This window comes from Mobula birostris, chromosome X (genome assembly GCF_030028105.1).
Source record: "Mobula birostris isolate sMobBir1 chromosome X, sMobBir1.hap1, whole genome shotgun sequence".
Classification (NCBI taxonomy): Eukaryota; Metazoa; Chordata; class Chondrichthyes; order Myliobatiformes; family Myliobatidae; genus Mobula; species Mobula birostris.
The window spans coordinates 67,666,827-67,693,305 of NC_092402.1; the positions used below are offsets into that span (position 1 = coordinate 67,666,827).

The 26,479-nt window shown below is 42.7% G+C and overlaps 1 protein-coding gene across 2 annotated transcripts in view; it reads right to left on the minus strand.

The window, feature by feature from the left end:
- Positions 1 to 26,479, minus strand: part of LOC140191925 (tensin-2-like) — a 262,781-nt gene that overhangs the window by 210,394 nt on the left and 25,908 nt on the right. The window contains exon 1 of one of the 2 annotated variants that reach the window (XM_072249808.1): positions 4,725 to 4,945. The exons of the other annotated variant lie outside the window; for it this stretch is intronic. The gene's annotated coding sequence lies outside the window, so the exon portion shown is untranslated. Of the gene's footprint in view, positions 1 to 4,724; positions 4,946 to 26,479 lie in introns of those variants that run through there. 2 annotated transcript variants of the gene reach the window in all.

Consider the following 26,479-nt stretch of genomic DNA (forward strand, 5'->3'; position numbering starts at 1 on the left):
AAATCTAGGTTGCTCTCCCATCTTTCAGTGTTTGCTACAAACAGATTTGCACTTCACTGTATACAATTTATTATACACAGACCCACAGATAACAGCATCAGTTCAATGTACACAGATCCATAGATCGCTATACACAGACCACTGTACCTGATGTACATAAATCAATATACAAAGCAACAGCTCTGTCCTCATGTGTTATTGTGCATAGCTTATTGTACACAATGTTAATCTCTGTATGCAGCTCACTGTACACAATGAATTCAGCAAACAGGGACAGACACCCACTGGTCATTGTAGACACAACACAATCCCCTGTACACAGCCTCCAACTATAAAAGTTTACATAGTTCACACTGCACTTACCTAGAGAGCCAAAGGGGCCATGCAGTGGTTTACCTGTTATTAATTAAAGTGTTTTCTGTTTGTATTGCTTACATAATTAATCTTAAATCTTTTCAATATATTCTTTTTTTTGTTAGATCACTGCCATTTATTGTGTGGGGCAGCAATAATGAACGTGGCGATATATAAACAGAATATTCCTCCTGGTGGCCAGCCAACGTTCTTGCAGAATGTCAATATGAATCCCAAGTTTTTTTCAACAAATGCTCTGTCAAATGTTAAATTCTAAGTAGTTTTCTCAACATACAGTACATAACTTGTGTGTACTCACAAAGGTAAGCATGTTAGAAATGAACAGGCACATGCAATGTAACATAATCACTGTACGAGGTCAAGTTAAAAACACACATGAATAAAATCCTGGACTCTATTAGACAGCTACATTCAAAGGTTTGGACAAGTTACAAATCCGACATGAACAAGGCAATTCCTACGGGCCACGCTAAGTGGCTTTTTAAGAAATAATACACCTTTATAAGCGGTATTTCTATTGATGTATGATGTCTCAAATTCTTCAGAGGTACGAATCTAAGGTTTCCTAGGGTTACTTTGGAGAGTTTCAGAGTAGGTTGAGAAATTAATTAGAACAGAATTGTCTGTGTAGATGGTACTTTCAGGCTCCTTTCAAGTAGATATAAAAAAGGCTTTATAAGATACAAGAGAACCTGCAGATGCTGAAAATCCAGAGTAACACGCACAAAATGCTAGAGGAACTGAGCAGGTCAGGCAGCATCTATGGAAATGAATGAAGAGTTGATATTTCATGTCGAGACCTTTCATCGGTACTGGAAAGGAGGTGGAAGGAAACAGAATAAGGTGAGGGAAAGGAAAGGAGTACAAGCTGGAAGTGGATAGGTGAAGCCAGGTCAGGGGGAAGGTAAGTGGCACTCACCTCCTGATCAGTGATTGTACTCTCATAATCTGTGTTGGCAAGTGAGCTGATGGCGAGAAACCTTTGTGGCTCAACACCGCCCCTTCCCCTACATTCACAAGTGGCAGGCATCCTATTCTCAGAGACAGAGGCTTCAAACCTCATAGTCATAGTCATACTTTATTGATCCCGAGGGAAATTGATTTTCGTTACAGTTGCACCAACCAAGAATAGAGTATAGATATATCAATATAAAACCATAAATAATTAAATAGTAATAGGACCAGCCTATTGGCTCAGGGTGTCTGACCCTCCATGGGAGGAGTTGTAAAGTTAATCATTAATACCATCATTAACATCATTAATATGTTTGCTTTCTCTTCACTTGTTTTTATTAATGACATCGATATCATCAGGGTAATTTCTCATAAATCAAGCTTAATTTATGATGCTTAATTTAATTTAATTTAATTAATGATGCAAGTGACTGGATTACCTTTATGTGCATAATTTATATGTGATACACACTGAATCTTGCTGGAGAAATAACTCTGTTTGTGGGGTAGTTTCTGCTTCCTTTGATTTTTAAGCAGATTCTGTTTTCTGAGTAAATTGACTTTACATCAAGGTTGAAAATCTACCCAGCATGTGTGCAATCAGAACCTCATACTAACAAACTCCTTTGGGGCAAGAGAAGAGAAATAACAGGGCAATGACTGAGTAAAGAATAATGGAGAAGTACAGGAAAAGATAAGAACACTGCACTGAATCCAAAGTAACCTGAGCAATATCTAGTAAAAGGAAAGGTACATCGCATCTGGAGTTTCTCCAGTTAGCGGACAATTTCCCTCCACGCCTCTCTGACGTAGTGGGGAGCCGCGTACGAGGCAAGTTACAGCAGTACAGCAGAGATCACCAGCTTGTAACCCAGCATGGATGGAAAGCGTGCAGAGGAACCAGCTGGATTCGAACTCGGGACCTTTCATCCAGAAGTCTGGCACTGATGCCGCTACACCACCAGCCGGGTCCAATGTCTAGTAGTTATTCAAAATCAGGACTGGTGTTACATTTCAATCTAAGTCTGTCTCTTTAATAAGTTGCACAAAAAAAAAGTTTAAAAGAAAGTATTTGTTATTGGTAGGTCTAGGGAGAATTTAAAGTAAAGATTTTAGTTCTGAGAGAAAAACATATTTTGCTTTATTTATTTATGGGCTCTCAGCAATAATGGCAAGACTAGCATTTATTGCCCATCCCTATCTGTCCCTGAAAAGTTTCTGATGAGCTGCTTTCTTGAACCACTGCTACCTTTCTAGTGAAGTGCTGCTGGAGAGAGAGCTCCATGATTTAGGACCAGAAATGTATTCCCACATCAAGTTGGTAAACATCAAAGGAGAATCTGCAAGGGGTGATGTTCCCCTGCACCTATCACCCTTGTCCCCAGTGGTAGAAGTCATAGTTTGAAAGGTGCTATCAGAGTAGCTATAGTGCATTTTGTAAGTGGAACACACTTTAGCCACTGTGTGCCAGTGGCAGCAGGAATAAATGTTCAGGGATATGGATGGATTGTCAATCAAGTGTGCTGCTTTGTCCTTGATGATGGTGAGTAACAAGGGTATAAAAGCTTCTAAATCCAAGGATTTGTTGTAGTAACCCATGTACAGCTGTTTCTGTTCAGATACTTACCTCAGCTATGGAGTATTTTCAAATACTGTGGAAGATTTGGAAAGGAATCGACTAATCCTTTGGGAACCATGTCATGTAAATCGCTCAAAAATGCATTTTTTTGCAATTGATTCAAGACCTCCTCCCTTGGGCAGCCAAGATGAAATCACACTTTATAATCAAATAGATGCCAAAAAAAATCATAATGTTATTGGAAGATTTGGCCCATGTCTCTGGTCCACAGAATGATGACAACACTTGTAAAAACAACCCTTGATGAATATATTGCCCAAAGTTACCTCACAAAGTCTGTGCTTTACAATATGAAATTTTATCATGGATGTGTTCTGAGGAGTGAGTTCATCAAGAAACACCCTGTCCAGCTGCAAATCCCCATCAGTGGGGAATATCAGATTAGCCAATGATGGATTTTGGGAACTAGTTTTCCATAATGCTGAGGCTCCCCAGCTAACAGAATGGGTACTGCTGCAAGTCATCCCTCAACTTCCCAGAGTAAGCCAAGCATTAAGCAAGGGAGAAGGGGCTGCATGGGTGGCACTCTTACTACTGAGTCGGTTCTGAACTCAGAAAGTTGTGCGTTCAAGTCCTGCTCCTGAGACTATAGCACAGAAGTTCAGGCGGATGCTCTATAGCAATACTTAGGGCGTGCCACACTGTTGGGGAAAAGGTGGAGGAAGGCTGGAGCGTTGCCTTTCAGTTTAGATTGCTATCATTCAATCCACTCAGCCATTATGAATGTTAACAATATGACTGCGCTAGAGAGGATATAAAGAATATTCATAAGGATATTGCCAAGACTGTAGAATTATAGTTACAAAGAAAGATTGTCCAGGCTGACATTGCTTTCTTTGGAACAAAGAGACTGTGGGGAGCTTTCATTGAGGTGCATAAAACTCTGAAATCTTGACAGGGTAGAGTATTCAATTACATTAGCAAGGAAGTGGGGGGCCAGTGGCATAGATTTATGGAAATTGAAAGAAATATTACAGGGGAGTTGAAAAGAAATATTTTGAAAAAGTGGCATAATCTTCCCCAGATTTCAAAGGTACCTGATTGAGCATCTGAACATCTAGAGGCCAGGTCAAGAGCTGAGAAGTGAAACTAAGCTAGGCAGCTCTGGCATGAAGACATGGGCTGAATAGCTACTCTTCCATGCCCTATATTGTTACAATCCTAAAAGAGCGACCCGGCTGGTGGCATAGTGGCAAGACGTGGGACGTCGGGACGAAGGTCCCGAGTTTGAATCCAGCCGGCTCCCCTGCACGCTTTCCATCCATGCTGGGTTACAAGCTGGTGATCTCTTTGGAAACTACTGGCATTGGCAAACTACTGCTGTAACTTGCCTCGTACTACATGGCTCCCCACTACGTCAGAGAGACGTGGAGGGAAATTGTCTGCTAACTGGAGAAACTCCGGATGCGACGTACCTTTCCTTTTCTAAAAGAGAAGGTGTAACCTAGGAAATGTTTGCCCCTGCTCAACATAAGAGATCGTTATCACATTGCCATTTGTGGGATCTTGCTGTGCACAAACTGTGCTTCCTTCATTACAAAATGGAAAAGTGTTTCACTGGCATTTTAGATGTTCTAAAAATAATAGAAACCCCCACAACAACACGCTGGAGTGAGGGAGCTATGATCTGTTACTCTGAACTCAAACTAGTCGGAGCATCAAGCTTCAGACTGAAATGTTTGGTTGCAACAGTGGAAAGACTTGCTTGAAAAAGTTTTGTACTTTTGTTTAAAACTAACAGTGATTCCAGCATTACCTTCGTGAGAAATAAAGACGGCAGCAAAAATGGCTTTCAGCAAATAGTTCTGGAGCGATATCATCAACGTGCTTTTCCTTTGCTGTCGGCAAATGGTGAATGCCCAGTCACTATGAATCGATGTTTTCGTACATTCTTCGCAGTTTTTCGTTGGCTGTTTATCCAGCTGCCCCAACTGTGTGTACAATGCCGGTCTTTTTTTTCACTCAAATCTGTTGGCTCTGCAAGCATAACATTTTAACCACTCTGGCTGAAAATTGTGCACATGAAAACAAATTGCCCGACACATGACAGGCAAAGTGCGCGCGGGGTCGTCTAAAAACGTATGCGCTTGGCTGAAGAGCGTCTGTTCTTCCCCTCGGACTCCTCCAGCGCACAGAGCAAGGCTCTGATCCAACAGCGGAGGACAAGCTGGAAAGGCACTATCTCACCGCATCACCCCGCGTACGACATTGCGCCTGACTAACGCCCGCCCGCGCAGTTTGGGACGGGAATTACGTCGCATTGATGCAGCGTATAGTAGTGGAACTGTGGTGTGAATGGTACCCTGCTGGGTATTTATACAAAAGTTCATTATAGCCCTCTTGCTCCTGGAGTCCGAAGACTCACAGTTATGTCCCCTCTGTTGTGTTCTTTATATTTATACGTACCGTGGGTTACTAATAAAGAATCATATTCTGGAAGACATAGAACTTTTATTTACACTACAGCAACAACCAAACCACGTTTCTTGCAGTACCATGTTCGCGATCATTCTATCATTTCTGCATATGCTCAGAACTCTCTCCAATCACGTTCTGACACGTCATATCACCACATCGGCCTTTCCTTAAAAAGAAAAACAATTAGCAACATTGACCAAAGCAAATGCATAATTTAGCATGTCTCTATCAGTCTCTCTGGGGGTTTACAAACACCAGTAGACCTTCTAAGTGGTTCACACAGTTCTTGTGTTTCATTGTTATTTCCATGTTTTATCTGGTTTACATCAGTTAACTGAAACTCTGAAGTTGTCATGATCTGGTCCGTGAAGTCCGCATCCCGGTTCACGGTCCGGTCCATCGGCCCTTGTTCCAGGTTTTCCTGTCTACCCTGTTTCTGTTCCTGTTCAGCACTAACTGAAGCAGCTGATCCTCGTTGGGGCTGGCTGCATAAGTACCTTCAGAGACCAGGGCATGGCTGCTGCATTGTTCTTGTCCTTACTCCTTGTATCCCTTCCCCTGCCTTCTGTTTCCTCGCCTGGAGCCTAGCCTTGTCTTGCCGTTAACTCTCGCCTCGCTTGAAGTTCTTGTCTCCCCTTGCATTGCCTGAAGCCTTGCCTTGTCTTGCTGGTAACTCTCGCCTCGTCTCGCCTGCAGTCTTGTCCTGGAGCCCCCTGTACCTAGCTCCCTTCCTGTCCCTTGCCTCCGTCGAGTAAGCCAGGCCACATTGCTGTTACCCTGCGGTGGGTCCTGTCCCTTCCTGTCCCTTGCCTCCGTCGGGTAAGTCAGGCCAGATTGCTGTTACCCTGTGGTGGGTCCTGTACCTTCCTGTCCCTTGCCTCCGTCGGGTAAGTCAGGCCAGATTGCCGTTACCCTGCGGTTGGTTCTGTCCCTTCCTGTCCCTTGCCTCCGTTGGGTGGAGATCCGCACCCTGCCCAGGTGTACTGCGCCCTGCCCAGGAGGAGCTTCAAGACCAAGTCTCGAGCCAAGCCTCGCCTCTAGTCTCCAGCCTCCAGCCTCGCCTCTAGTTTCAAGCCTGAAGACTCCAGCCTCGTCCTGCCTGCTAGCCAAGTCACGCCGTCGCCTAGTTCTGGGGTCCGAGCCAGAGGCAAGACCCGGGTTCTGGGTCCTTGTCCAGTCTCTGGCTTGGAGTCCAAGCCCGGGCTCCTAGCTCTCTTGTCCAGTCCTGTTCCGGGTTCCCAGTTTTCATGTCCATGTCCTAGCCCTCACCCTGTATCCTAGTCCTGTCCCTAGTACTTCAGTGTATGGGTCTTGCACTTGGGTCCGTTCCCAGCCACCACCTTATGACAGAAGTTGGCTCTTGCTTGAGGTCTTTGTGATTTCTTCTTAACACTGCTCCTTCTTCTGTTTGGACCACGTATGATCGGGTTGTACTTCTTCAAGTACTGTAGCTTTCTGTGTCCATGTGTTCATTTTGTCTTGTACCCTCACTTCATCTCCTTGGTGCAGTTCAGGTAATGGACGAGAACATCTGTCAAAGTATGTTTTCTGCTTTACTTTGTGTTCATCTTTCCATCTTTTCACTTGTTCACCTTCCTCTGTTCTCAGAAGGCTCTCATCTATTGGCAGATTGGATCTCAAATGGCGTCCCATCAAGAGCTGAGCAGGTGGAAATCCACATTCAAGTGGAGTACTGCAATAAGCTAACAAAGCTTTATAAAAATCACCTCCACTATCTTTTGCTTTGTGCATCAGTTTCTTGATAATTCCTACCGACTTCTCAACTAATCCATTGGACTGAGGGAAAAATGGACTAGGTGTTGTATGAACAAAGTCCCATTCATGAGCAAAATGTCTCATGCATTCACCATTGAATTGTGGACCATTGTCTGTGAAAACTTCATCAGGAACACCATGTCTGGAAAAAACTGATTTCATGCATGTAATTACGTTCTCTGCAGTTGTTCTGCTCAGACCACACACTTCAGGATACAATGAGTAGTAATCTGTTACTAATAGATAATCTTTATTGTCAGTTACAAAAAGATCAATGCCTACCTGCTGATAAGGTCTCTGAGGACTAGGATGTGGATGCAGTGGCTCCTTAGGGTTGCTAGGTTGATATTTAAGGCATATTTGCCAAGAAGACACCAATTCTGCGATTTCTTGATTCATCCTGGGCCAAAACATCACTTCCCGAGCCCTTCTCTTATATTTTTCAATACCTAGGTGGCCTTCATGAATTTTCCCAAGTATTCCCACTTCTGACACCATGTTTATCTTTATATGTACCATAGGTTACTAATGAAGAATCATATTCTGGAAGACATAGAACTTTTATTTACAGCAACAACCAAACCACGTTTCTTACAGTACCATGTTCTTGATCATTCTATCATTTCTGCGCATGCTCAGAACTCTCTCCAATCACATCCTGACACATCATATCACCACATTCTCAAGCAACAGACTCCTGCTCGGGATGTGCCGACAATATGACGTGAACCTTCGTTCTTCCTGCTGCTGGCCACTGAGCTCAATACCATAGGGAAATCTCTGGGCCAAAGAGTCAGCAGCTTCCATCACATCCAACATTAGGCGATGAGGGAGAATGTAAGATCCAGACGGTCTATCAACATCCAGACCAGCCTCCAGCATTGGCTACGATGCAGTGTCAAGCCCCACAGTTCGGTGTTCAGCCACGCGGTTATCAGATTGCCGTTTCATTAATGCCGGAGTACCGGTGAGAGCAGAGGTTCACGCATGGTTCCCAGCTCACTGGTTCCATCAGTAACACACCTATATAATGCAGTGATGACTTGCTTCCGCGTTGATTCCACTAGTGTTCTTGTTCCTGGTAATGCATCCTGAGTGCTAAGCGAGGTACCACTATACTGTACTATGTCAGAACATGAAAGAGAAGCAGGTATGGATTAATTAAAACCATCAAACCTCATCTCAAATCATGTAAGATCAGGACTGAATTTTTTTTAACTCAGCTCTATTTTCCCTGCATGAATATAAAACCAATCAATCTCTGCAAATGTTATCAAGTGTAATTTTTACACGTGATAATATTTTTTTACACATAGCCCACCATGTCTGGGCCACAGTACACAAAAGCCACGGATTGCTCTGAAAATTTAACTTATTTTATTGAAAGCACTGGGCTGTATCTTGTAGGGCAGGGGATGTAAATCTCCCCCAAAATGACATCAAATAGTATTCACCCTCAATGTTCCCTCTAATTTGTAATAACTAGTGTGCACAAAAATCTTGTGCTGTGTAATTTTTTTGCCCAGTAACAACAGCATGTGCTCGCTGAATTTTTAAGTGGAACTGAACCAGAAGCTATTCTAAGGATAATAAACTACCAAGTCCAGTTTGTTGTTCATTGTTTAAAAGAAATAAAATAACTGTCAATAAGAACTTTAATCTCCTATGGGTTTGATCGTTTTTACTCTTGTTCATATGCACCCTCACAAAACATTTGTAGCAGACCTGTAACGAGTAATGAAGGATTTTCTTGCCAGAGCTTTTGCACACAGTCCATATGTGATGCTTTAAAAAGTCAATGTTCCAAATATAATTCCACATCTTCCCACCCGCAAATTCTCCAGCAACTTTTGCATCGCAACAATACACGCAGGTAGCACCAGTTTCTGTATTGTACATAAATATTTCTCGTAGTTGCACATTCCTGACCTCATGAGCTTTCAGTGCAGCAGTTTCTACTGTTTCATTAAGCCATTCCACTTTAAATGAACTAGCAGTTCTTTTGCACTTCACACCCTTTGTTTCTTTGGAATTCAACATATTGAATCAATAATTTCTTCAATAAAAGAAGTATAAATAAGCCAGTTCTAAAATTTGCAGACAGATCATTGTAAGCTCTACGTTGTCAACACCGTCCACATCAGAAATCAGAAAAGGAAATGTGATTGTGTACGATCGTGGAATATACTTTACATGCCAACGAGGTAGAGGGTGATAACCTTTCGTGCGTTAGTAGCAAATGGTGTGTGCACGCACACACACGTTAGAAGGCACGTTGTTCACCCTGCTTCTGGAAGTATTTTCCACACCCAGCTCACAGCTGGAATATATTTTCCTCAATATCCAGTGTCATCAAACCCAGTATCACCATCTGTCCACATAAATTATTTTTCTGGGGGAGAAGAACATTTACTTCATTTCAGTAACACTCTTTTGACAATGTGGTCGGAACTTCCCTGTTCTGAGTGGGGAAAACTATAAAAACGGCAAGCTTCCATTTTCCAGCACATTTAACATAGCAAAACATCCTAAGCTGCTTCCAAGAAAATTTGATCCTGGGCCACACAAAGATATATCAGGGCCAAAAGGTTCAGTCAAGGAAATGAGTTTCAAAGAGCATCTTAAAGGGGGAGAGAGAGGCAGAATATTTCAGCAAGGGAGTTCCAGAGCTTAGAGACATGGTCACCAGTATTGAAAGGAAGAGGATAGGATAAAGTTTAGATATTCCAGAGGGTTCTGTCTACCATACAGTTCTTGGAGCTTGGTCCAATATTCAACATGATCATAGTTAACCGTACAAATTTATTACCTTCATCAAGCTTTCTCCCTGTATCCCTTGATTCCTCTAGGTCTAAGGATGATATCTAACTCCTTGAATATACTTAATGACTTGTCTTCAATGCTTTCTATAGTGGAGACTTCCACAGGTTCACCACTCTGGGAGAAAAAAAAAACCCTCATCTCAGTCTTAAATGGCTTACCCCTAATCCACAGACTATGATTTTTGGTTCAGGACTCTCCAGCCATCATGAACATCCTTCCTTCATCTGACGTTTTTAGTCCCATATTAGAATTTTGTATCATTCTCCAAAATTCCATCTTATTCTTCTAAATTCTAATGAATTTAAACCTAACGGTCTCAATCTTTCTCCATACATCAGCCTGGTCAATATTGACTGAATCCCTCCATAGCAAGAGCATCTTTCCCCAAACAAAGAGACCAAAACTTCACATAGTGCTCAAGGTGCAGTCTATACAATTGCAGCAAGACATCACATTATTTTTAAAAGAGAATTAATATCAAAGTTGTAAATATCACAGTGCAGGACCAAGGGGAAATAATTTGTCCTTGTAAAACCAGTGGAATTATTTAGTCACAGCCTACTGGTTAATCCACGCATTCTTACACAGAAGGGAAGACCAGGTCAGAAACACCTTCATACCACCACCTGGACAGCAGTGAGATTAATTCAAAATGTTTTTTTAAGAGCATAAGAAATAGGAGCAAGAGGAAGATATTTTTCCCCTCAAGCCTGCCACTTCACCATTTGCACCCTCATTTTCATCAAACAGACATGCACAGTAGAATTGAGTACAATGCTCAAGCAGCAATGAGACCAGCACCCAAATTCCAGCCAGGATTTTGGGTATTTGAGATGAGACCTGACAGGTTTACCTTCTTTTCAAAAAAGACAGTTCTGTAAAGCTTTAAAGCCTTAATACATGAAAAGTAGCAGCTGATTTATGTACAGCAAGCTCCCATGAACAGCAATGCAATGTCAACTGGATTATCTATTTTTTAACACAAACACGAGGAAATCTGCAGATGCTGGAATTTCAAACAACACACATAAAAGTTGCTGGTGAACGCAGCAGGCCAGGCAGCATCTCTAGGAAGAGGTACAGTCGACGTTTCAGGCCAAGGCCCTTCGTCAGGACTAACTGAAAGAAAAAATCTCTTACTAGCTCTTCTTTCAGTTAGTCCTGACGAAGGGTCTCGGCCCGAAACGTCGACTGTACCTCTTCCTGGAGATGCTGCCTGGCCTGCTGCGTTCACCAGCAACTTTGATGTGTGTTGCTATCTATTTTTTAAGTTATCTTGTTTAAAAGATGTTGCTTTGATAGTAGGAGGAACTCCAATGCTTCTTTTCAAGATAGGGCCATCAAATCTTTTATATCCAACTGAAAGAAAGAAAAGCCTTGGTTTTACAACTCATCTGCAAGACATTGTCTCTAACAATGCAGCACAACTGCAACACTGCATTAAAGAAACCTAGATTTTTACTTTCCAGTCTCTGAATGAGAGTTGAACCTCCAACCTTTACACAAGAGGCAAGAATGATAACCTTCTGGGGCATAGCAGCACTGTTGGAGCAGAGTTTGCATTTGCCTTCTTGTTTAATTTCAGAAACTAAAAATACTCGAAGAGAACCACTGCCCTCAAAGCCTCTAAATACATTGCTGGAAGTTACAAACTGCTGGAGGAAATTCAAATTGTTCAGTACAATTGAGGCCCACCCTTTTCCTAATTTTGTGTTATGTTCTTATCAAAAATCATTTTGGTTTGGAACATTCAGAACTTTATGACATTTGTCATACAGTTGACTCCAGATAAAGCAGTTTCTGACCCAGATATAAGATTAAAATATATTAAAAAATATATAATGATACAGAAGCAGGCCTTTTGAGTCCATGTCAGTTCTTTGAAGAGCAATTTCTTCAGTCCCATTCTCATACTCTTTTTCCATAGGTCTGCAAATTATCTTCCCTCATACCTGGCCAGAATCCTAATTGAGATTATCCCCATCACTCTGGCAGTCTATTGCCCCATACACCTTCAGTTTTTAGCCTATCATTTTAATTCCATAGTTTATGAACTATCTGTTAATGGAAATAACTTCCTTCTGTTTACTCCAAACTCATCATGGTCTCATCCACCTTCAGCAAATCTCCTCTCAACCTTCTGTGGCCCAAAGGAGAATAATCTTGGTTTCTCCAGTCTAAACTCAGAACTGAAATGGCAGAATTTCAGAAAACTCTTCCCATTCTCAGGTCTAGAAAGCCTGCAATCCCGAATACCAAAGGTAATGCAATCCCAGCCATAATTTTCCAAACCGCTTGCACAAATGGGAATGACAAGTAACATCCATGTTTAAAAATGGGAAGAGATCAGCTGGGAAGGTCTGGGGAAATTAGCCTTACATCATTAGGAGAGAATTCACTGAAGAGTACTGTAAAATAAGGAATAACGAACATTCTGCAGCAGGCACCTCACCCCCGATTCCACAAAGCATTTCCACAATCTACATGACACAAATCAGGAATAGGATAGAATATTTTGCACTTGCCTCAATGAGTGCAGCTCCAAGAGCACTCCTGAAGTTTGACACCATTAAGAGTAAATTAACCCACTTGATTGTACCCATCCACCATCCTAAATAGACCAGTGCAGTTATTTGCTTAGGCTACTCTAACAGAATCTCCCAAAACAATGATCATCAGCATCAAGATGGATAGTATTCCGACAGACTTCAAGCATATTGGAATACTACCCTTCCAGGTTCCTCTCCTCTCCAACCTGGACCAGTTGGTGAACACCCCAGAGTTCTGAAACGAGTGGCTGAAGAGATCGTGGAGGCATTAGTAATGATCTTTCAAGAATCACTAGATTCTGGGATGGTTCTGGAAGACCAGAAAATTGCAAATGTCACACCACTCTTCAAGAATGGAGAGAGGCAGAAGAAAGGAAACTATAGGCCAGTTAGTCTGACCTCAGTGGTTGGGAAGATGTTGGAGTCGATTGTTAAGCATGAAGTCTCGGGGTACTTGTAGGCACATGATAAAATAGGCCATAGCCAGCATGGTTTCCTCAAGGGAACATCTTGTCTGACAAATCTGTTGGAATCCTTTGAAGAAGTAACAAGCAAGATTGACAAAGGAGAATCAGTTGATGTTGTGCACTTGGATTTGCAGAAGGCCTTTGAAAAGGTGCCACGCGAGGCTGCTTAGCAAGTTACAAGCCCATGGGATGAAAGGAAAGATTCTCGCATGGATAAAGCAGTGGCTGATTGGCAGGAAGCAAAAAATGTGAATAAAGGGAGCCATTTCTGACTGGCTGCTGGTGACTAGTGATGTTCCACAGGGGTCTGTGTTGGGACTAATTCTTCTTACATTATATGTCAATGATTTGGATGATGGGATTGATGGCTTTGTTGCAAAGATTGCAGATGATACTAAGATAGCTGGAGGAGCAGGTAGTTTTGAGGAAGTAGAGAGGCTACAGAAGGACTTAGACAGATTAGGAGAATGTGCAAAGACATGGCAGATGGAAAACAGTGCCAGGAAGTGTATGGTCACGCACCTTAGTAGAAGAAATGAAAGGGTTGACTGTTTTCTAAATGGAGAGAAAATACATAAAACTGAGCTGCAAAGGGACTTAGGAGTCCTTGTGCAGGATTCCCTAAAGGTTCATTTGCAGGTTGAGTCTGTGGTGAGAAAGGCAAATGCAATGTTGGCATTCATTTCAAGAGGATTAGAATATAAAAGCAAGGATGTAATGTTGAGACTTTATGAAGTACTGTGAGGCCTCATTTGGAGTACTGTGAGCAGGTTTGGGCCCCTTATCTTAGAAATGATGTGCTGAAACTGGACAGGGTTCAAAGGGGGTTCACGAAAATAATTCCAGGATTGATTCGCTTGTCATATGAAGAGTGTTTGATGGCTCTGGGCTTGTATTGGCTGGATTTCAGAAGAATGAGGGGTGACCTAATTGAAACCTATTAAATGGTGAAAGGCCTTGATAGAGTGGATGTGGAGAGGATGTTTCCTATGGTGGGAGAGTCTAAGACCAGAGGACACAGCCTCTCCTCTAGAACTTTTAGGACAGAGATGAGGAGGGATTTCTCTAGCCAGAGAGTGGTTAATCTGTGGGATTCTTTGTTATGTATATTTAAGGCATGGATTCATAGATTCTTGATTGGTCAGGGGATGAAGGGATACAGGGAGAAGGCAGGAGATTGTGGCTAAGAGGAAAATTGGATCAGCCATGATGAAATGGCAGAGCAGTCTCGATGGGCTAAGTGGCCTAATTCTGCTCCTATATCTTATGGTATTAGGGTCTAAATTGCACAGTACACCATCCTGACTTGAAAACATAATAGTCAGTCCGTCATCATCACTGGGTCTAAATTCTGGAACTTCCTCCCAACAACACTGTGGGAGTACCTTTACCAGAAGGACTACAGCAGTTCAAGAATACGATCAGGGGATAAATATTTGTCTAATCAGCAATTCCCCGGAGGAAATAAATAAAGTACTGTCTGCATGAAAACGTATAGACTAATTAATCAGGAGCATTCAGTGTGGAACTGTAAAGGGCAGGTCAGGTTTGACTAATTGAAACAAGTTCCTCAAGGAAATGACTGCGGATAGATAGAGATTTGCCTTGTGACCTTTCCTATTTTACACAGAAACAAATGTAAGATTAGTAGCTGGTGAGAGGTGCATTAAATCTTTGCACTCAGTGAACTGCCAGGAGTTCTGCCTAAAAAGCCAATGAAAACTTCCCAGTTTTAAAATGGATTTGGACGGGTAAGAGAAAACAAGGGGCTTCAGGGATAACAGTTAAAAAGAAGGGCTAATGACCACAGCTCTCTCAAAGAACCAGCACAGTCACAATAGGCTGAATAGCCCTTTACACTATACTGTACATATCTGTACCAGGACAAGTTAAAATGGACATAATAAAGAATAGCTTGCACACAATTTGGCATGTAATACTAAACCACCAAAATGATGTCCAAAGTTAAATCATCTGCTCAGTTTGAGGGGTCGGAAGCAGCCTGACCCTTCAAACTGAGCAATGGGTCTTGGACAGAACAGTCTTGAGTCAAATGGGTTCATCCTGCCATAGCCCTTGTGTTCTCTTGCGTCGCATATTATGTCAAATGATCCAAAACTCTTCACATTCACTGTCAGTGATACTTCAGCCATTTCATATCCATACCCACCACAAAGTGTCCAAATCAAGGTCAAATTGTACCAAACCAATGCCCATATTCTCTCATCTTCACATCTTACTCATTTCATTTTCAAACCCGTCCAGATCTTGATCCAAGTAAAAGATTTCCCTCCAAGGTAAGAAGCCAAATTAGACTGTTGTTGGCCAGAAAGTTTGTCCACCTTTTCATCCAAAAAGGAAGGAGTGAAGTGTTCAGTTCAACCTTCCTTTGACTTCCTGTAACCTCAAAAGATTTGTTAACTCTCTGCATAATCTGGCAGGTTGGGGAGGGTGCAAACTGAGAACAGCTGACAGGGGCCTCAACTAATTTCACCCGGTCTGTGAAGTTGCCTTGCTTCCCCACACACACATACCCTCACTCTGCCAACTCCATCCCCACCTCTGCAACTAAGTGCCAGATATAGTGCACGACGAACAATGCCAGTTTCAGCTTTTCTTGATGATGTCTCCGACAGGAAACAGTCGCAATGACAAGAGCTCCTCCTGGCAAGGTATGCAGCTGACTGGGTCTGCGCTCTCCCCTGTCACCCCTCTCCCTGACCTAGCGAGGTTGACCCTGCAGGAGAGAATGAAAAATAATCATCTATTAATGATTTGGCTGGAAAGCCAGCCAGATTTGGCAAGGGCTGGGATCCATTTGGTTTAGATCTATTTTTGGCACGGCTGCTACCCATTCCTTAAAAGTACTTTTATTTGTTATTTGGACAATATGTTCCTTTACAGCAAGTTTAAAACAGAGGTACAAGCCATTGGACCCATCTGTTCTATGTTTTGCCCCCTGCACCTAACCATTCTCATCTAGATATCAGGCTTCCCTTTATATCTGCTAATCTACCACACCACACACGTTTTGGGATTTTGGAAGAAATGAGAACACCTGGAGGAAACCCACATAATCACAAAGAGACTAAACAAATTTATGATTGGCACCTGATTAGTTCCAAGGGTTTAGATAGGGCAGAGTTTGTTAAGTGTGTCCAGGACGGATTCCTGTCACAGTATGTGGACAGGCCGACCAGGGGGAATGCCATACTAGATCTAGTACTAGGTAATGAACCGGGTCAGATCACAGATCTCTCAGTGGGTGAGCATCTGGGGGACAGTGACCACCGCTCCCTGGCCTTTAGCATTATCATGGAAAAGGATAGAATCAGAGAGGACAGGAAAATTTTTAATTGGGGAAAGGCAAATTGTGAGGCTATAAGGCTAGAACTTGCAGGTGTAAATTGGGATGATGTTTTTGCAGGGAAATGTACTATGCACATGTGGTCGATGTTTAGAGATCTCTTGCGGGATGTTAGGGATAAATTTGTCCCGCTGAGGAAGATAAAGAATGGTAGGGTGAAGGAACCATGGGTGACAAGTGAGGTGGAAAATCTAGTCAGGTGGAAGAAGGCAGCATACAAGAGGTTTAGGAAGCAAGGATCAGATGGGTTTATTGAGGAATATAGGGAAGCAAGAAAGGAGCTTAAGAAGGGGCTGAGAAGAGCAAGAAGAGGGCATGAGAAGGCCTTGGCGAGTAGGGTAAAGGAAAACCCCAAGGCATTCTTCAATTATGTGAAGAACAAAAGGATGACAGGAGTGAAGATAGGACTGATTAGAGATAAAGGTGGGGAGATGTGCCTGGAGGCTGTGGAAGTGAGCGAGGTCCTCGATGAATACTTCTCTTCGGTACTCACCAATGAGAGGGAACTTGATGATGGTGAGGACAATACGAGTGAGGTTGATGTTCTGGAACATGTTGATATTAAGGGAGAGGAGGTGTTGGTGTTGTTAAAATACATCAGGACAAATAAGTCCCCGGGGCCTGACGGAATATTCCCCAGGCTGCTCCACGAGGCGAGAAAAGAGATTGCTGAGCCTCTGGCTAGGATCTTTATGTCCTCGTTGTCCACGGGAATGGTACTGGAGAATTGGAGGGAGGCGAATGTTGTCCCCTTGTTCAGAAAAGGTAGTAGGGATAGTCCGGGTAATTATAGACCAGTGAGCCTTATGTCTGTGGTGGGAAAGCTGTTGGAAAAGATTCTTAGAGATAGGATCTCTGGGCATTTAGAGAATCATGGTCTGATCAGGGACAGTCAGCATGGCTTTGTGAAGGGCAGATCATGTCTAACAAGTCTGATAGAGTTCTTTGAGGAGGTGACCAGGCATATAGATGAGGGTAGTGCAGTGGATGTGATCTATATGGATTTTAGTAAGGCATTTGACAAGGTTCCACACGGTAGGCTTGTTCAGGAAGGATGTGGAAGCATTGGAAAGGGTACAGGGGAGATTTACCAGGATGCTGCCTGGTTTAGAAAGTATGCATTATGATCAGAGATTAAGAGAGCTAGGGCTTTACTCTTTGGAGAGAAGGAGGATGAGAGGAGACATGATAGAGGTGTACAAGATAATAAGAGGAATAGATAGAGTAGATAGCCAGTGCCTCTTCCCCAGGGCATCACTGCTCAATACAAGAGGACATGGCTTTAAGGTAAGGGGTGGGAAGTTCAAGGGGGATATTCGAGGGAGGTTTTTTACTCAGAGAGTGGTTGGTGCATGGAATGCACTGCCTGAGTCAGTGGTGGAGGCAGTGAAATTTAAGAGACTACTAGACAGGTATATGGAGGAATTTAAGGTGGGGGCTTATATGGGAGGCAGGGTTTGAGGGTCGGCATAACATTGTGGGCCGAAGGGCCTGTACTGTGCTGTACTATTCTATGTTCTATGTTCTAAATTCACAAACACTGCATCCAGGCTCAGAATTGAACCTGGATCACTGGTTCTACGAGGCAAATGCTCCACTAGCTGTGCCACTATGCTGTCCAAAGTTACTGTAAGTTTCAAAGAGTACTTCAGCCATCATTAACATCACAAAGATCTCAGCTGAAGTCTTCACCATGGTGGTGGCGGGGGCGGTGGTTGAGAAACATTGTGTGGTGCACTTTGGGAAACCAAGAGTTTGCCAGACTTGAACGCCACCTCTTGGCCACACAGAGGATTGAGAAGCAAAATCTCCTCATTCTGCATTAGATGACCACTCTTTCACACTTCCCATTGTACAGTAACAGTACCTTACACTAGCAAATTCAAAATCCAGAAAGCAAGATATTCATTCACCTCACTGTAAATATCAGTTGAGCTAGTTGTACAAAATAGCTCATTGTTTAGACTTCTATAAAAATTCACCGTATCTTTAAAATCCAGATTTTAAAGCTGGAAGCTGTTTCTCTGTTTAGCATGACCCATTTACCCTTACTCCTACATGGACACCAATGTCAAATCTATGTAATAGGAATTATGTTGGCAATATGAGATGAAACTACCAAACCATGTCAATTACTGTCTTAAGCTAACAAGGCAAAAATAAAAATAGAACTTTTTTTTAAAAAGGAGAGAGACCTTAATTAATTTTCTCTGACAGGAAATGACTTGGAAAATAGTTAAAACAATGACTAATGGAATCACACAGTCTACGGCCAAAGATAGTCAAAGTTCAAAGTTTAAAACTTGCCCCTTTTTCTTGCCAAATGCTGCTATATTTTACAGAATATATTATGGTCAACATACATAAAACCCTGACAGAGACACAGGAGACTGCAGAAGCTGCAATCCAGATGAACACACAAAATGCTGGAGGATCTCAGTGAGTCAGGCAGAATCTATGGACGAAAATTGACAGTTGATGTTTCAGTTCAAGACCCTTCATCTGTACTGCATAAAAACCTGTACTTAAAGCGTCTTAAGGAAATGCCAGAACATCTGGTGCAGAAGGAATTTTTGTTAAACTTGCAATCAATTAAAAATCTGGATCTTCAGTTTTCTGGGCTCGTGGATTTTCCATCATTGCTGGAAAATAATCACACTAAATAAATTAAGGGAACAATGTAGTGTTATAATATTCTTGAAACATGGCTTGCCATGAACTCAGCAGATAGCACTTTTACCTTAAGATCAGAGGATTTTGGGTTCAGGTCTCAATTGGGACACTTAAGCACAAAATTCAATGTAGCAGAAAGAGTGGGAATAAGAGAGTGGGAATAAAGAGGGCCTTTTCTGGTTGGCTACCAGTGACTAATGGTGTCCCTCAGGGGTCAGTATTGGGACCGCTTCTTTTTACGTTGTATGTCAATGATTTGGATAATGGAATTAATGGCTTTGTGGCAAAGTTTATGGATGATATGAAGATAGGTGGAGAGCTAGGTAGTGCTGAGGAAACAATATGATTGCAGCAGGACTTAGACAGGTTAGAAGATCGGACAAAAAAGTGGCAGACGGAATACAGTGTTGGGAAATGCATGATAATGCATTTTGGTAAAAGGAACAATAATGTGGACTATTACCTAAATGGGGAGAAGGTTTGAACATCAGAGCTGCAGAGGGACTTAGGAATCCTCATGCAAGACTCCCAGAAGGTTAACTTACAGGTTGTGTCTGTAGTAAAGAAGGTAAATGTAATATTGGCACTTATTTCAAAGGGAATAAAAGCAAGGAGATAATGCTACGCCTTTATAAGACACTAGTCAGGCTGCACTTGGAGTATTGTTACCAGTTTTGGGTCCCATATCTCAGAAGGGATGTGTTGTCATTGGACAGAGTCCAAAGGACTCTCATTCAAGGATGATTCCGGGAATGAAGGGATTAATATATGAGGAGCATTTGGCAGCTTTGGGCCTGTACTCACTGGAATTTAGAAGAATGCAGGGGTATCTCACTGAAACCTACCGAATCTTGAAAGGACTAGATGAGGTGGATGTGGAAAGGTTGTTTCCCGTGGTGGGGACATCCAGAATTAGAGGGCATGACCCTTTACAACAGAGGTAAGGAGGAATTTCTTTGGTCAGAGAGTAGTGAATCTGTGGAATGCTCTGCCACAAACTGTGGTGGAGGCCAAGTTCACGGGTGTATTTAAGGTGGAAGTTGATAGTTTCCTGATTGGTCAGGGCATCAAAGGATATGATGGGAAGGTGGGTGTATGGGGTTGAGTGCAATCTGGGTTCAGCCATGATGAAATAGCAAAGAAGACTTGATGGGCTGAATGGCCTAATTCTGCTCTTCTGTCTTATGGTGTTATGGAGTGCTGAACTGTTGAAGGTGGTGTGTTTAAAATGATGCCAAGAACTTTAAAACTAATTGCTTTGGGAGGGCTATGTTAAACACAAATGCATTTATTACACTCAATCAACACATGCATCAAAATTATTTCTATGTCATTCATGTCACAGTGAAGTCAGAGTAATACAGCACAAAAACAGGCCCTTTGGCCCCCATATCCATGCCAACATTTTTTCTATTGACACTAATCCCATTTGCCTGCACAAAGACCGTATTCTCCAATGTCTTGTCTGTATAAATGTCTCTTAAAGGTATTTCATTCCATCACTTCTTTTGGCAGTGAATTCCATATATCAACATATAAAACAACTTTCCCCTCAGATCCCTTTTAAGACTCTTTCTTCTCACTTTAAACTCATACTATCTTGGGGGAGAAAATTTCTGGCCCCTACTTACTCTATTCACAGCCACCAACCTCATAGTTCCCTTATCCCACACTGCTCGTTTCTTCCTCCTTCCCACGACCCACAAACCTAATTGTCCAGGTAGGCCCATTGTTTCTGCCTGCTCCTGCCCCATTGAATGTGTCTGCATACCTCAACTCCATTCTGTCTCCCTTGGTTCAGTCCCTTCCCACCTACATCCGCAACACTTCGCATGCTCTCGATCTCCTCAATAACTTTTAATTCCTGGTCCCAATTACCTCATTTTCACCATGAATGTCCAGTCCCTAAACACTTCTATTCCCCCATCAAGAAGGCCATAAAGCTCTCTGATTCTTTCTTGACAAAAGACCCGACCAGTTCTCCTCCACCACCACCCTCCTCCATCTGGCACAACCGGTCTAGACTGGACAGTATTCAGGGATTCATCTTCAAACCTGGATGAGTATGCTGCAGTTGTTACCAAGTTCATTAAAACCAGTGTGGATGAGTGTGTGCCTACAAAGACTTACTGTACATTCCCAAACGAAAAGCCGTGGATGAACCAAGAGGTACGTCATCTGCTGAGGGCTAGATCTGTGGCGTTCAAGTCTGGTGACCCAGGCCTGTACCAGAAAACTAGATATGATTTGCAGAGGGCTATTTCAAGGGCAAAGAGACAATTTCGAATGAGGTTGGAGGTGACATTGGATGCATGGCAACTCTGGCAGGGTCTGAGAGGTTGGTCATGACCAGACTGAACTCCTGCCTCAGCAAGGACTTGGATCCATTGCAATTGCCTATCGCCACAATAGGTCATTGGCAGATACAATCTCAATGGCTCACCACACGGCTTTAGACCACCTGGACAACACAAACACCTACGTCAGGATGCTGTTCATTGACTATGGCTCAGCACTTAATACCATCATTCCCACACTCCTGATTGAGAAGTTACAGAACCTGGGCCTCTGTACCGCCCTCTGCAATTGGATCTTTGACTTCCTAACTGGAAGACCACAATCTGTGTGGATTAGCAATAACATATCCTCCTCGCTGACGATCAACACTGACACACCTCAGGGGTGTGCGCTTAACCCACTGCTCAACTCTCTATATACACATGACAGTGTGGCTAAGCATAGCTCAAATACCATCTATAAATTTGCTGATGATACAACCATTTTGGTAGAATCTCAGGTGGTGATGAGAGGGCATACAGGAGCGAGATATGCCAACTAGTGGAGTGGTGCCACAGCAACAACCTGGCACTCAACGTCAGTAAGATGAAAGAGCTGATTGTGGACTTTGGGAAGGGTAAGACGAAGGAACACATACCAATCCTCATAGAGGGATCAGAAGTGAAGAGAGTGAACAGTTTCAAGTTCCTGGGTATCAAGATCTCTGAGGATCTAACCTGGTCCCAACATATCAATGTAGTTATAAAGAAGGCAAGACAGTGGCTATACTTCATTAGGAGTTTGAAGAGATTTGGCATGTCAACAAATACATTCAAAAACTTCTATAGATGTACCATGGAGAGCATTCTGACAGGTTACATCACTGTCTGGTGTGGAGGGCCGAAAGAAGCTGCAGAAGGTTGTAAATCTAGTCAGCTCCATCTTGGGTACTAGCCTACAAAGTACCCAGGACACCTTTAGGGAGCGGTGTCTCAGAAAGGCAGTGTCCATTATTAAAGACCTCCAGCACCCAGGGCATGCCCTTTTCTCACTGTTACCATCAGGTAGGAGGTACAGAAGCCTGAAGGCACACACTCAGTGATTCAGGAACAGCTTCTTCCCCTCTGCCATCCGATTCCTAAATGGACATTGAAACCATGAACACTACCTCACTTTTTTTAACATACAGTATTTCTGTTTTTGCACGTTTTTTAATCTATTCAATATATGTATACTGTAATTGATTTACTTATTTATTTTTTTTTCCCTTGTCTGCTAGATTATGCATTGCTTTGAACTGCTGCTGCTAAGTTAACAAATTTCACGATACGTGCCAGTGATAATAAACCTGATTCTGATTCTTGTCCTCACCCTCAACAATTTCTCTTTCAGCTCCTCTCACTTTCTCCAAACTCAAGGTGTAGCCATGGGCACCGGCATGGGCCCCAGCTATGCCAGCCTTTTCTTGGCTATGTGGAATAGTCCATGTTCCAAGCCTTCCCTGGTACTGCTCGCCAACTGTTCCTCCACTACATTGATGACTGCATTGGTGCTGCTTCAAGCACCCACGCTGAGCTCATCAACTTCATCAAGTTTGCCTCCAAGTTCCACCCTGCCCTTAAACTCACTTGCTCCATCTCTGTGACACCTCTCTCCCCTTTCTTGATCTCTCTGTCTTCATCACTAGAGAAAAAATACTTACTGATACCTTTTTATAAACCCACTGATTACCACGGCTATCTTGACTATATCTCTTCCCACCCTTTCTCCTGTAAAAATGCCATTCCCTTTTCTCAGTTCCTTCATCTCTGCTTCATCTGTTCCCAGGTTGAGGTTTTCCTCTTCAGGACATCAGAGGTGGCCTCCTTCAAAAAACTATTGATGCTGCACTCACCCACAGTTCCTCCATTCGTTGGACATCCGTGCTCACCCCATCTTCCTGCCACCTTAACAGAGATAGAGTTCTTCCAGTCCTCACCTACCACCCCATGAGCATCCACATCCAACACATCATTCTCCGCAACTTCCGCCATCTTCAACAGGACTCTACCACCAAACACATCTTTACTTCCCCCTCCCAGTTCTACACTTTCCGCAGGGATCACTCCCTCCATGATTCCCTTGTCCACTCTTCCCTCCCTGCTAATCTCCCTCCTGGCTCTTATCCCTGCAAGTGGCAGAAGTGCTACACCTGCCCATTCACCTCCTCCCTCACCTCCATTCAGGGCCCCAAACTGTCCTTCCAGGTGAAGCAACATTTTACTTGAAAATCTGTTGTGGTCGTCTACTGTATCCGGTGCTCCAAATGCAGTCTCCTCTACATCGGTGAGACCTGACATAGTTTGGGGGACCACTTTGTCGAGCACATCAGTTCCAACCGCAGAAAGTGGAATTTCTTGGTGGCCAACCATTTCAGTTCCTATCCCCATTCCCATTCTGACATGTCACTCTGTGGCCTCCTCTTCTGCCACAATAAGGCCACCCTCAGTTTGGAGGAGCAACACCTCATATTCCATTTATGTAGCCTCCACCACGATGGCATAAACATCAATTTATCCAACTTCCAGTAACTTTCCCCTCCTCCTTACCTCTTTTTCATTTCCCCACTCTGGCTTCTTACCTCTTTTCCTCACTTGCCTATCACCTCCCCTTGGTGCCCCTCCTACCTCCCTTTCTCCTATGATCCACTCTCTTTTTCTGTCAAATTCCTTCTTCTCTAGCCCTTTGCCTTTTCCACTTATCACCTCCCAGGTTACTTCATCTTCCCTCTTCCTTTCCAGTCCTGACGAAGGGTTTTGGCCCAAAACATCAAACACTTATTTATTTCCTTAGATGCTGCCTGACCTGCTGAGTTCCTCCAGTGTTGTGTGTATGTTGCTCTGGATTTTTAGCATCTGCAGAAGCTCTTGTGTTTATGATTTCCTCTTCTATCTATGCCTTTTTTTTTTACATACCTCTATCAGGTCATCTCAGCTGCTTTCACTTCAGGAATTATAAACATAACTTATTCAATCCCTCCCAACAACAAAAGTCCTCGAATCCAGCTATATCCTGGTGAATCTCCTCTGCATTCTCTCCAGTGTAAATTAAAGGTTTTCCCAAAATTAAAGGTTTCTGACAATTGGACAACAACATTTTAATTAGCTTTTTAAGTATTCCATAGGTCACTAAATAAAGATTGGAACATGCAGTACATATATTGTTAATGTCGAAGCTGAAGTATAAATGCCTTAGACAACCTTCTTTGCTGTTGACACCAACTTCTGTGTCAACTGCAAGCTTATTAATCATATTTGGTACTCTCATATCCAAGTCATCTATATCTCAACCAGGATTCCAACACTGATCCCTGCAGCACACCACTGAGTCACAGACTTCCAATCAGAGAAGCTTCCTTCTCCCACTACCCTTTGCCTCATGTCACCTAACCAGTTTGAATCCAATCAGCCAGCTGGACTTGGATCCCATTTATCTTAACACTCTGAACCAGCCTACCATGCAGGCCTTGACAAATGCCTTACTAAAAGTCCATCACTGCTTGCTGCTGTCAGGCATCAGTTCAAATGATCTCCAATACAAAGTTGGCTGAACAGTCAATCAAATTAAAGGATTCTCACAATCCGACAACAAAGATTTTAATTAACTTTTAAAATATTCTACGGGCCACAAAAAAAGACCAGACAGGACATACATATATTGTTAATATAGAAGCTGAAACAAAAAATATAATGTTTTAAATGGCCTTTACATTTAAAAATAGTTATGTGAAGGTATAAGAATTAACAAGCAAGTTTTTAAGCTAAACAGTCATTATGGATTAATTTTTCATTTAAAAAACTCATTCAGACTTTGTGTAAAAAAAGTGCAAGATTTTCAGAGTATTTTACAATGGGTTCAGTTAATAAACACTTAAAATTCACATCAATTCAACCAATTTCCTTGATTGTAGTGAAAAGGCTACAAAATGCAAGGGGTTGAATCAGACACCAACATCCAGACTAAACCACATAAAGAAATCCTTAAGGTGCTGTCAGCTTCATCAAGCAAACACTGGTTTTGTGCACTGATTAATATTAAAATATCTGCTGAGTGTATGGTTAATCTGCCTCCACTACTCAGAAGGGTTCGGCAGCAGACTAGCATTTTTTAAGCGCCCTGCACTTCAATCAATGTACAGGCAGGCACTACATAGTTATGAGAATAGGTTCAGTGAACTCAACCTTTTCTCCTTGGAGTGATGGAGGGTGAGAGGTGACCTGATAGAGGTGTATAAGATGATGAGAGACACTGATTGTGTGGATAGTCAGAGGCTTTTTCCCAGGGCTGAAATGGCTAGCACGAGAGGGCACAGTTTTAGGGTGCTTGGAAGTAGGTATAGAGGAGATGTCAGGGGTAAGTTTTTTATGCAGAGGGTGGTGAATGCATGGAATAGGCTGCCGGCCAGTAGTGGAGGTAGATACGATAGGGTCTTTTAAGAGACTCCTGGATAGGTACATGGAGCTTAGAAAAATAGAGGGCTATGGGTAACCCTAAGTAATTTCTAAAGTAGGTACATGTTTGGCATAGCATTGTGGGCCGAAGGGCCTGTATTATGCTGTAGGTTTTCTATGTTTCTGTGTTTCTAGGAGGACCGGCCGCCCTCCTCTGATGAATTTCAACCCTACATCTCCAGTAAGTCCAACACTTAAAATGGTTTTACAGGCAACATAAGTCTCAATACGAGAAATAGCCTTAATACAACTGTGTTAAGGAGGGAGGAGCTGAGTTGCAGTGATTCTTATAGCAAATAGTATGTGAGAAGATTAGGTTTGGGTGCTCCGCTCTTAGCAACTTGATGGTTGGGTATCCAGACAGAGGAAAGACACCTGGATGAGGTGCTGTGGTGTACCACTCAGCATCTTTCACACCTGACCCTCAGAAGCAACCTGCCCACCTAATACCTATGAGGGGCCAAGCAACTTTGAGTATTAATGGCGAGCTCCCCACTTTTGTTGAGATAGCATGCAGAGAGCACTCTATATGGTCATGACAGTGAACAGCGTGGAGTTGTTTAGCTGCTCTGTTGCCTGCTTGTAATGCACTCTCCACATTCTTGGAACTGCTTCAAATCGACATTAATTAGTGGGCAGATTAAATGCTTGAGTAGAGAGTTAATCCTCTT